Genomic DNA, 11,485 nt, shown 5'->3' with positions numbered 1-11,485 from the left:
GGGAAGTGAGTCGACAGCCCGCCCGGGCAAGTCAGGGACTGTTTCCGGGAGGACGCGGTGTGAGCTGAGGCTTGAAGGGGAAGGGTCAGTGCCAGCCGGACACTGTGACAAGAGGGAAGGAAATGCACAAGAACGTGGAGGCGGGAGGGAGCATGGAAGAAGCAGGATGCGGCAGGAGCCTGGAACTTACGGGACGTAAACTACGAAGAGAAGCGAGAAGGAGGAGCAGGGCCGGGGGCGGAGAGCCAGCCGAGGACCGTCAGGAAGGTCTGCACGCCACGCGGAGGGGCACGGTTTTAACCAGGGTTTTTGAGCGTAGTCAGTCTCACCTCTGGGTATTTAGCCAAAGGAAACAAAAATACTGATTTGAATAGATACACGCACCCCTGTGTTCACTGCGGCATTGCTAGTAAGAGCCAAGATACGGCGGCAAGCTAGGTGTCCACTGATGGATGAATGGATCAAGAGGAGGCGGTGTGTGCAGACAATGGCATCATGTCAACGACAGAAAAGAATAAATCTTGCCATTTGTAACGACACAGATGGACTTGGGGAGTATTAGCTACGTGAAATAAGTCAGAGAAAGACAAATACCATATGATTTCACTTATATGTAGACTCTAAAACAAAACAAGACAAAAGCATAAACAAACCCAAACAAAACAGAAAACAGAGCCACAGAAAACAAGCCGATTTGTGTCAAAGTCGGGTAAGGTAGGAGGGTGGAAAAATAAGTAAACGACTTTCTGGGTCACGTGCAGGTGGAAATAAAGAGAAGCTCCCCAGGGCTTGCTCTTAGGCGCTTCCTTCCAAAAGACCCAAGTATATTTTTCTCTTCATCTTGCTGATCCAAACGAGGATCAAATCTACTCATTCCTGAGCCAAATTCTGGCAAGGAGATTGGGGCAGTCACGACTGACCACGGCTGATCAGCCGGTTCTAACACGGCGAGTGGAGAGTGTGTGGTTCTGCTTAACGGTTCTGCTGACTCAGATGCCCCCAGGATTCTCAGCGCGGGAAGTGGGCTTGGGGCTTACGTGTCCTACATTCTCTGCAGTGCAAAATCTCCTGTACGGCTTTCCTTCCATGGGTTTGCTCTCGGGGTGGCACATGCTGCCCGGGCAGCCCCTCACAGCTGGGTTGTCAGCCCATGACCTGGCGAGGCCTGCCCACCAGAGTCCTGCCTCCAGGACATGGCAGAGGAAGCCCATGGGCCGGGGGAGAACAGAGCAGAGAGGGGAGGGAAGGGGAGAGCCAGGGAGACGGGCTGCCTTTCTCCTTCCGGCTTCCAACGTTCCGCTTCAGTCTGTACATCCCCATATTACCTCTTGTTACATAAGGAAAGTTGGGCCAGTCGCCCAAGCCCCAAGAGCCCTAAGGGAAACAGCACGTGCCCGGCAGCACCGTCGACAAGCAAGGCAGCCCTCTGCTTTTCTGCGCAATCACCCAGATGGCATCAGAACCCATTAGGATCTTTCCACTCCGATGTGCCAGGAAGGGATGGGGCAGGATGAAATCGATTTCCTGAACCATTATTACTGAGTGCTTCGCTGTTGCTCTGAGTACATGGTAGGGAGGGGGTGGGGGGAAGATGAGCATTAAGTCAATGTCGGGGCTCCCCGGGGGACTCATTGCGCAGGCACCCCCAGTGATGACTGTTATCAGTTGTCCTCCATGCACGTCCCTGACACATAGCCCAGGATCTGGGCTCCTGAAAATGGTCCGGGGCATCAGAGTGCTGCTTTCATGGAGCGTCACAACTCCAGAAGAAAAGAGAGGGAGGAAGAGGTCCTCTCTGCTATCTCGTAAAACATGCGTTGTCACTGAAAGGAAGTGGGCGAGAAAAAGCCCATCAGATAGCCGGGAAAAGACGCGCCTGGTGTACATCTTTTTATACAGACACGTTGATGATTTATTCGTGTATCACCGCAGAGTCATTTAATAGGGAATTTCCATCTCACTGTGGAGTCATCTAGGGGAACTGCCAAGAACCCAGGGCTGAAGCTGAGAGCTGACTTTGGCTCCTGGCTGCAAAGCAGATCAGCGGATGACCGAGGCCACTTGCCCCATCTGACCCTCTCTTTAGACTCTACTAGGATAGGATGGTCTTATATTACTATAGCATTCTCTATTTCTCAAAGTGCTTTCCTACACATTATATTATTTGATCCTTGCAATAAACAACACTTCTTTACTAATTCATCCAGGAAATCTTTATTGAGCATCTACCACGTAACAGGCTGGGTGCTGCCGTCGGCAAGGAGCAAAAGGTGACATTCCCTGTCCACAGCAAACCGAGTCAAATCAGAAGGCAAAAGCCACCAGCTGTATAATCACACGAATCAAGAGGGCGCTGCAGGCAGTTGTCCCTGTGAGGTCGGCAGGATGACCGCTCTTACATTTCAGACGACTCGGAGCTGGACGATGCCCTGAGCCATGGGTCCAGGTGCCAAGCCTCAGAGGTCCAGGTGAGAAGAGGCTGGAAGATGCTCCTACAAGACTTCTCTGCTCTCCTCCTCTGGTACATGAAAACATTTTGGGGGATGCCGCCCTCCCTCACAAGATGCTTCCAGGTACCCGAAGAGTCCGCCCCTCTGTCCAGAATCTGAACAAAACCCAACGTGGCTATGAAACACCCCAAATTTCTCTCTCAAACTCCTGGCACACTTAGCCAGGTCCCAAGCTCCCAAGGCAGCTCGGCAGGCTCCTCGAAGAATTCTTGCAGATCCACATGATTTTGGTTTCACCGTTTTGTTTTAACTTTAATTTCCGGCCCCCTGACTCTTGTCCTCCCCTCTCCCCGTTTTTTTTTTTTTTAATTTGTTTCTCTCCCACTTCTCTCTTCTCTACATATCTCTCCTTTTCTCCCCAAAGGCCAAGAAGTGTTCCCCAGCGCCTCCATCCCATCTCCGAGGGTGGTCTGTCTACACACTGTGGGGAGGGACCCAGCACCAGAGAAGCCCACCATGACACAGCTCACATTTACCGAGCACTTACTATATGCTAAGTACAGTCTTAAGAGTTCACCAGATATGAATTCGCTTAGGGAATGGACAGTTAATTAGGCTGTTTTCACAGACGGAAGAAACTTAAGCACAGAGCTGAGTAAGCTTGGGGATTCTGTAACCAGCCTAAGACCCCACATCCCCTGAGTAGCCCTGCAGTCGTATTTGAACCAAGAGATCTCATGCAGCTGGCCCTGGTCTGGAGCCCTATACTACATACAGCATCCCTCTGATGAATGATGAGTGAGAAAGTTCTCTCCCCTTCTCCTGCAAAAGGCTGACCTCTGCACTGGAACGAAGGATGCTGGAAGAATTAACTGACCTTAGGCCTAGCTGTGCCTCTTTCCTGTTAGCATTTCTCAGAAAAGTTGTGAAAGACCTAAAGTCCATTAAGGGGATAAGACCAGTACAACCAGAATTTTTGTAATACCTCTTAAATCTTGTGTCCGGCGTTTGGCCTCTAAGTCTGGCATCGTGCCAGAGCAAGATGTCTCCAACTTCCCGACTTCTCTACAAAGGGGGAAGGGTAAAGCTCCCACAAACCTGACCCCCAAAGGGTTCTGGTCCCAGAGGCCCCAGAACCAGGCCGCCTGGGGTCCGGCCCCCTGCCTAGTGCTCACCCTGCTCCAAATAGTGCAGCAGCCTCCGCATCTCGGAAGCAGAAACGGCGGCGGGCAGGCGACCCGGGGCGGGAACAGCGCCGCTGCGGCCGCTCTGTGGCTCCGATCTGAGCCCGGCTGGGCCTCACCAGCGCCCCGGCCCCGCCGCGCTTCTCCCCTCCCCCTCCTCAAATCCCACCTCAAGTCCCGCGCCCTAGAGCAAGTCGGAGACTCGGCACAGCCGCCAGCAGGGGGATCGGCCCCTCCTCGCTGCTGCGCACCGGCTGGGGCTCTTCGGGGCGCCGCCGCGGCCTCTCGGGGGGGGGGCTCCCGTCACCTCCTCCCCCGGGGCTGAGCCCACGAGGCCCTGAGCCACCTGGACGCTCTCCCCTAGCCTTGTCGCTTGCGGGCGGGGTCCTCGGCGCGAGGTGTCGCGGAGCCGTCCCCGCAGCGCCCCTCTCCGGGCGGCGATCCGGTCCCCGCGCAGCCTCCGGCGTCTTCCCGGCCGGGCCTCGGCGGAGCCGGCGGCAGTCCACGTGGCTCCGGAGATCTATATTCGGCTCGCAGGAAGCCCCGAGCCGGGGGGAAGCCGAGCCGAGCCCAGGCGGGAGGGGGCGGGCGGGGGCCGCGCCGCGCGGGCCCGAGGGGCGGGCGCTGGGCGGAGGAAGGGGAGGGCCGAGCGGCCCAGGCGCCCGCCCCGCTCCGGCGCCCGGCCTCCGGGCCCCAGCCCCGGCCCCGGCCCCTCCCGTTACACCCGGGGGAAGGTGTTCCAGAGACCGCTCCCAGCCTCACCCCGCCTCCCCGCTTCCCCGGCTCCAGCCTCCGCCGGCGGAGCTCCACTATGCCAGACAGTTTCGACACTTTGCAAAGACAAAGACCAGAGGGAGGAGGAAGAGCAGGAGAGAGAAAGACGGGGCGATGTGAGCTGGGAGGGGGCGAGTGTTCGGGACGCTCTCCCAGCCCCCTCACCCCCAGATCTCCAGAAACTCCGGCGTGTCCCCGGCCGCGGTGAGTGAGCGCGCGGCGCCGGCCGCCGCCGGGGTGCGCGGGGGCCGCGTCCGCGGAGTTGGGGCTCGGCAGTTTCGTGGGTGTTCGCCGAGTGGCGGGGGGATTGCCTCCACCCGGGAGCAGAGGTGGTGGGGAGGCGCCCCCGGAGGGAGTGACAGTGGACGTGGGACCGAAGACCCCAGGCGCTGGGAGGAAGGCCGACGCAGGGCGACCCCTCCCTCGGCCCGGCGTCGCGGGGGTCTTTGGGAGGGGAGGGAGGTGGGCGAGGAGGCCTGGGTTCAGAAGTCTTCAGCCGTTACTGGAAGAGCTGCCAGGCGCTCCGTGGCGGAGCCCACGACGCGTCCCGGGCAGCGGTCTCTGGGGTGGCCCCAGTGACATTGCACCCGGAGCGGGCTGGAAGCCCCTGTGGCGGGGCCGCGGGAGGGCGGAGCTGCCCGGCGGGACCGCGGGCGGGAGGCGACCCCACCGGCGGCGGGGCTCGGGAGCGTCGGAGCGGAGCCGGGGTCGCGGAGGCCGCCGGGGATCTGGCCCAGCGGCCGCGGGACGTTATCCGGATCCGGCGTTCAAATCCGCTGCGAGCAGGCGCAGACCCAGGAGGTGACCATCGCGCCCGGAACGCCGGCGGCCCGCGTTTTCCGGATATGGTGGAGAAGTCGGCCCCCGGGACGGGGCAGCTGGACGTGGCGTGGGGGACAGTGGGGGACTGGGCCGGGCGAAGCCAAGCGTGGCGAGGGTGGCGCTGGCGCAACTCGAAACTCTTGAGTCCGCCCCAACCCCATTAGGCGCCGCAGCTGCCGCGAAATCATCGGACAAAAGTTGGCGACTTGTCTGCATCTCCCGGGTGTGTGACCTGCTCCGGGCAGCAGCCGCTGCCTCCGAGAGCGCAAGGGGGCGGGCGACGGTGACAGCGGGGCAGGGCGCCGGGCTCGGGGGTACAGCTGGATTCGGAAGCGGGGCAGTGGCGCAACTTTCAGCTCCTTTCACTAAGCGTTGGGGTATTTGAGCGTGACCTTGAGGGAGGAAACGCTGCTGAACTTGAGGTGGGGGTTGCGGCGACACCCCGGCTTGGTACCCGTACACCCCAGGACGCCTTCGCCTGACCCTGCGGCAGGGTCTCCAGAACGCCTGGGCTCTGTTCCTGGTCTGCAGCCCCGAGCCTCTCCTCCCTCCCACCCGAGGTTCCCCGACAGCGCCTTCCACGCGCCGAGCTTGGGGTACTCCGCGAGCCGACACGTGCGCGCCCAGAAGTGTGCGAGTGGTTGGGGCTGAGTCACTGCGTCTCGCGCAGAGGGAGGCAGCCTCGACCCGGAGGGCAATGGCCTCTTCCCCAGGTCCCGCATCAGGCATCCACTGCCGTGCGCGTGGCCACCTCCGGGGATCCCGTGCGGCTTCTGGCTCATCTCACATCCCCGCCCCGCGGACCTGTGCGGAGATGGTTCCCCAGGGAGACAGCTAGCGCTCGCTCTGCGGCTGTGTGCGTGTGTGCGGGCCGTGGCGAGGCCGGTACCCTGCCGCAGGGGAAACGAGATCAGCGCGGATCGTGGTTGTGCGGTCGTCGCCACCGCGCCTGGCACGTAGTGGGTACCCGCGCTGTTGGAAAGGGCCTCTAAGATGGAAGGTTCTGGCAAGGGCCTGCACGACCCCTTCTCTCCTCCGCTCTATTTTAACTATCGAATACACATAAGTGCAGCTAGTCAAGCCCTTTCGGCTTCTAGACGTGCCTTGAGCACCTACTACGTGCTGGGCTCAAAGGCTGGGCCTTTCCTAGAAGCTGCTGGCCGAGCGTCGCGGTTTTTTTCTCCCGGAGCTGCGGGAGAGCGCCCCGAAGGCTCGGAAAAGGCAAGGCGCACTGCCCCCTGCCGGCCGCTGTGGAAACTGGCGGTCGGCCCCGCGGTGGGCAAGGGGCGCCGGCGGCAGGGTGCCTGGGGTCTTCCGTGGCGCCGCTCCGCACCCCCTTTTCCTACCCCTGAACACCATGGGCGCGCCATTTTCTGAATGGTTGGCTGAAAAGACTGACCGGAAGTTACCATTCCATGCCCCTGACTCTGCCCAGATGTGGGTGCAGAGTGGGTAGTGTGCCTAGTCTCCCATATTCTCTCTCCCCCTCCTTCTTTCCCTTTCCCTCCTCCCCCTCTTTCCCTCTCCCCGCCCCACTACCTTACGAATATTTTGCACATGAGAAATATGCATACTGTGTTAATGTCTGGGTACATACGCATATAGAGGAAAGGAATTCCATCATACTGTGTTTTGCTGAATAAATAAATGACAATGAGTAGGGGTCTTCTTCCCTGGCCTTTGGACAATCCCACAAGCCTGGACCTGCTAGACCTGCATTTGCTGTCCAGGTTTTCCCGCTGGGACAAGGCAGGGTCTTCCCCTCACCCCACTCTGCTGGCAGGCCTCAGCACCCCCTTTGAGCAGTGGGCTAAGAGAAAAACAGGAAGGTGCCAGAAGGAATAACGGAGGGTTTCTTTAGGGGGTGAGGATTCTGTTCCTCGCAGCTCTTCGTTACCAGGCCAAAGCTAACTTCTAAGCAGCCACCTTGCGGACCCGGGGCTGGCTGTGTTCTCACTTGGAGCCACAGGCTGGGCACTCCCCCGGCTGGGCTCACCAGACCCCATCCTGAAGTCAGGGACCTCCCCAGAATTGGCCTTTGGGAGTCTTCGGTCCCCCTATGTATGATGGGGTGGCACTGAGGGCTCCTGGAGCCTTGGGGGTGTGTGGGGCTTTGTGCCAGGTAGGTCTCTGTCCCCTCTCTCCAGTGAGCAACCTCCCTCTCCTCCCCCCACCTGCCACAGGCCAGGATATCACCTGAAGGTAAGCTGTCAGCAGCCCCCCTGAAAGGGGCCTCTCTGAGCCTCCTGGTCAGTTAACCTTGCTGGAGTCCTTTGCTGGGTAGCAGCTGCTGACTCAAAGGAATTATATTTGGACAGGGCTTTGCCTTATAAGATCTAAACCTTAACCTCCTCCCCAGGCCCCTCCCACATCACAAAAGTGACTGAGAAATTGAAAAAATGAAATCCGCCAGTCATCTCGACCTTACACTGCTTCTCAGTGAGTCCTGTATGTTTACATGAACGCACATGGGACGAGCCGCTGGAAGAGCCGACCTGGGCGCAGAGAATTCTACAATAATGTTTACGCACACTTAGTTCAGCCGTGAAGCCCGGCAGGACCTTCCGCAGCCCCCTGGCAGACCCGAGGGTCTCTGATACGGGCACAGTGGCCCACCCCTAGGCCCTGACGAGCACTTCAGATTCTTTCCCGCAGCCAGCCCTTCGAAACTTGGCATCCAGACTATTCCAGGCTCTGGGTCTCAGTTTCACTCTCTGCTCTGGAGTTCTGCTGAAGTTGCCCAGGGAGCATTAAAACCTTGCTTTGTGAGGACAGCCCCCACCTCATTTGCTTTGGCCTCCGGCTTCAGCCTCAGAACCCCCCAGGCATTCCTGGCTGTCGCAGGCAGCCCCGGCCCGCCCCACGCCAACACCTCTCCCTTCCCGCTCGCTCCCCGAGCCAGAGCACTGGGGAGCGAGCCCCTCGTGGAGCCCTGCTCGCTGGGCTGTCATTCTCCAGCGGTTCTCGTCACTGGTTGTCGAGAGATGGCCCAGGAGCTTCAGACTCTGGGGCCTGAAACCTGACAGTTGAGGTGACATTTGTGGGGACTCCCAAAAGATACCTCTTGCAAATACAAACCACAGGGACCTCACAGGGACCTATTTTGTTCCCACTCTAGGAGCTGAACATGTTCTGAGAAATCATTTTGTTCAGCTCTTTTGTCTAAATGCGAAAAGGCTGAGGCCCAGAGGGGAAGTCATCGGACTTTGCTGCAGAGCGGAAGGATCTAGAACGCCTGCCGGTCTCATACACTGCAAGGCCCCACACTTCCCCTTTCCCAAGCCCACACTCGGTTCCACGCACTTAAGGAAACATTCTGTTTCCTTATTGGAAACCAACATATCCTTGGGAAGCCTGGGGTTTTGTTGTTTCTGTGGGTTTTGTCGTTGGTTAAATTGTTCTGATTTCAGTTGAACCAACAGTTTTATTAGGGACTTATGATGTTCCAGGCACCGTGCTGGGTGCTGGAAATATAGAGATGGAAGAACATAACGTCGGCCTTGTCCCTTGCCCCCACCAGAGTCACAGTGGTGTGTGCTCTGCTCGCGCAGGAAGAATAGAGTAAAATAACAGATTGGCCTTCAGTCTTCTCTGCGTGGTTCTGCAGAGCTGAGGGAACTGGGGATTTTCGGATTTCGACGCTTCGGCCCCCGTTTTGTGCACTGTGTCCTGATCTCTGGTCTGCTTCAGTGGGGTCCGTCCTCGCTGCTCACCCAGAGTGCGGGTCCCTGAACCGTGATCCTCCGTGGGTTGCAGGCTTCAGAATGGTGGTGCATAAGACAGTGGTTGCTTTTGCTTAAAAAAAAAAAAAAAAAAAAGAAAGAAAGAAAGAAAAAAAAAAACAACAGTGCTTTATTTTTCATACTTGTCCTTATACTTGACCGCAGATTTAAATAGCTGATGGGGGAGAGTGGGGTGAAGGTCAGGGCAGGCAGCATGTGGGGGGAAGTGCCCAGGTCTCAGGGCACGCTGCCTCGCCCCGTGGGCCGGATCTGAGGTGCAAGGGGACAGCCATCCCCCCCCCCGAGATTTGGCACAGGACGGGGGCGGGCACACCCAGAGCCTCCCAGTTAAGTCAGCACGCAAGAGGTTGCAAGAGGAAGTGCCGCCGCTTGCTAGACAAAGCTCGCAGACAATAGAAGAGTTGACCGAAGGTGGAAGGTTCTGTAAAGCTCACGGAAAAACACTTGAAATGCGGGTCCATTTTCAGGTTAAGGGTTTGTCCACAACCTCTCCCGGAAGGAACAGGGCCGGATGCCCGGGTTGGAGCAGCCGCGTGCTTTCCTCGCTGTAGGGTTCCACACCACGTGTAATGGCCCCCACCCCCACCCCGGGGTGGCACAGAGAATCTCCAGGGGGCAGGGACGCCTGTGGGGGTGGGGGGTGGACTGCTCGGGTGGGCTGATCTCAATGCCCTGAGACCTCTTGAGTGGCCAGGCATCAGCAACAGGTGTGACATGTGCCAAACCCAAAGGCGCCTGGAAGGGGCTCAGTCCATCGCGGTTAACCCTGGGACAAGGTCAGACCGAAGCATGTGTCCTACAGACTCGCGGGGTACCCAGCTGGGAAACCACCGGCCTGGGACTCAGAATCCCTAGGTCTCGGTCCTGATTCCTTTCCACCTGCTCCTGGCCAGGGCCCTCGGTCATGTCACTTAACCTCTGTGGGTCTCCGTTTCCTGACTAGTAGTTGGCCACGTAAATTCCCACTCCGCCTGGGTCACGGGAGAGCTGGGAGGAGGAGGCATGTGACATGCCTTGTGGCTCGTACCTTTCGCAGTGTCCTCTCCTCGTCAAGCGCTTGGCGCGTGCCCAGCAGGGCGGCAAACATTTCAAACATCGAATCCTTCCTGGCTCCGGCTGGAAACACACACACGCTCGCATCGAGGGCCGAGTTTAGTAACGGGGGCATTTACAGAGACGGGAGCGGAGCAGCATTCAGGGAAATGAGGGTTGCTGCGGGCCGGGGCCCAGGCACCCCCCTCCCCAGGAGAGGCAAAGGGAGCAATGGGCAAGGGGGACTGGCAGAGCTAGAGCCTGTCAGTGGAAACCGACAGAAGCTTCTGGAAGAGACACGGCCTCTTTCCTCGCCCTGGCGGGGAGGAGCCAGAGAGCGAACTTTGCCGCCTTGCTCTGCGCTGCCCTCCATGGGCTCGTGCCACCAAGAGCCGAGCCCACCCGCGGGGGCGAAAGACCCATCGGTGTCCTCAGTGGCGTCGTAATGAGAAGCAGAACAGCCCGAGTATTAAGGTCTCAGTCTGGGGTTTATCACTTGCGACGCAGTGATCAAATTGTTTACCTTTGCTGTGTGTCTTTGGTTTTCTCATTTTTCACAGGGATGATACAGCTGATCTGAAAACTAAACCAGAGGCACTCAGCAAATGTTGGCTTTTATTACTGAGAGGGGCAGGCTGTGCTTTGCCAGGTGCTTGAAGCCTCTTCAGGATTCAAATAACACTATAGTACTATTTGAGTACTCTTATGTTAAAAGTTTTTTTATCTTTCCAAAAAACATCTGACCATTTCTTCCGTGTGTGTGTGAGTGTAAATATATATATACATATATATGTATATATATATTTTTTTTTCTCCAAAATATATAAAAGCTGTCTAACCAGGCCTGATTCTAGAGCTTTTAAGAGAATATAAACTACAAGTTAAAGATCACTTACACCAATCCAGAGAAGTCGAAAAGAAAAGAACATGAGTTCCAAATTATTTGGCAGAATTAAAAAGAGCGGTTGAAAAGAACTTTTGGAAGGTCCACCTTCGGGTGCGCAAGAAAATTTTTTCTCTGATTTTCACCAGTTACCTTTTAAGAAAGTCAAACCCAAACAGACAGAACTGCAATAGACTTTGCTACATTAAAGAAACGTCTGTCCGAATCCACATTGAACTAACTGCCGGGACTTGCTTAAAAATTCCCTTCATGTGTGTTTACTTAGAAGAGGGCTCTTGAGAAAAACCCAACCAAAAAAAAAGAAAAAAAAAGAAAAAGAAAAAAAAAAATCCCTCGGTGGAAACAAAAGAAAAAAAAACAAGCCACATAGAAAAAAACCCTTTTCTTGGAAGACTCCACGGAGCCCAAAATAAATCCCCCGGCTCTTGCCGGCCAAGCGACAAAGGTCTGGTTCTCTCCTCACTTAGCACGCTGCTGACATAACGACCTCAGAGAACTCTCAGTGGTCTGAGCTTCGACATCTTCCGAAACACTGATCTCTGCGTTTGCAGCCATTGGCACGTGCATCCCTGACCC

The 11,485-nt window shown here is 57.0% G+C and overlaps 1 long non-coding RNA gene across 1 annotated transcript; it reads right to left on the bottom strand.

Moving 5' to 3' along the window:
• Nucleotides 1–2,190: 2,190 nt before the first annotated feature.
• Nucleotides 2,191–4,205, bottom strand: LOC118612021. The gene is made up of 2 exons (XR_004954676.1): nucleotides 3,626–4,205; nucleotides 2,191–3,515 (listed from the first exon to the last, which is right to left on the bottom strand). It is a non-coding gene; the product is annotated as an uncharacterized LOC118612021 (long non-coding RNA).
• Between the last annotated feature and the right edge of the window lie 7,280 nt (nucleotides 4,206–11,485).

The sequence above is a fragment of the Rousettus aegyptiacus genome, unplaced genomic scaffold, assembly GCF_014176215.1.
Source record: "Rousettus aegyptiacus isolate mRouAeg1 unplaced genomic scaffold, mRouAeg1.p scaffold_m13_p_15, whole genome shotgun sequence".
NCBI lineage: Eukaryota > Metazoa > Chordata > Mammalia > Chiroptera > Pteropodidae > Rousettus > Rousettus aegyptiacus.
The sequence above is the reverse complement of the archived record's forward strand: the minus strand, read 5'-3'. Positions and strand labels throughout refer to the sequence as shown.